Source organism: Cucurbita moschata, unplaced genomic scaffold (genome assembly GCF_002738365.1).
Source record: "Cucurbita moschata cultivar Rifu unplaced genomic scaffold, Cmos_1.0 Cmo_Scf00084, whole genome shotgun sequence".
NCBI lineage: Eukaryota > Viridiplantae > Streptophyta > Magnoliopsida > Cucurbitales > Cucurbitaceae > Cucurbita > Cucurbita moschata.
Window position 1 is genome coordinate 704,651 of NW_019268600.1, and position 576 is coordinate 705,226.

General features: G+C 34.7%; 1 non-coding gene across 1 annotated transcript; it reads left to right on the plus strand.

Annotated features, from left to right (window-relative positions):
* The first annotated feature begins 229 nt into the window (after positions 1-229).
* TRNAA-AGC lies at positions 230-302 on the plus strand. The gene has a single exon. It is a non-coding gene; the product is annotated as a tRNA-Ala (tRNA).
* The last annotated feature ends 274 nt before the right edge of the window (positions 303-576 follow it).

The window sequence follows — 576 nt, forward strand, 5'->3', positions numbered from 1 at the left end:
TTTTCACTATTATTGATGATGAGACATTTAGGGTTTTATGATATAAAAATCATGGGGATGTAGCTCAGATGGTAGAGCATTTGCTTTGCATGCAATAGGTATGGGGATCGATACGTCGCATCTCCAAAAATAAGACTATCTATTATTAAATATATTATTTCTTTTCTATTTCTTCATTTTTACTATTATTGATGACGGAAAATTTAGGGTTTTGTGATGCAAAAATTGTGGGGATGTAGCTCAGATGGTAGAGCGCTCGCTTAGCATGCGAGAGGTACGGGGATCGATACCCTGCATCTCCAAAAGGGAGAAATTATTTTTTTAAGTATGAATTAATTTAACATGTTATGTATAAGGTGGGTACGAGAGAAAAAGAAAAGATACTTATAAAAGGATTATTATATCATTATGGCTGACTAATGTCCCACAAGCACATAGAGAGAGGATTATTATATCATTATGACGACTAATGTCCCACAAGCACATAGAGAGAGGATTATTATATCATTATGACTGACTAATGTCCCACAAGATATCATTATGGCTGACTAATGTCCCACAAGCACATAGAGAGAG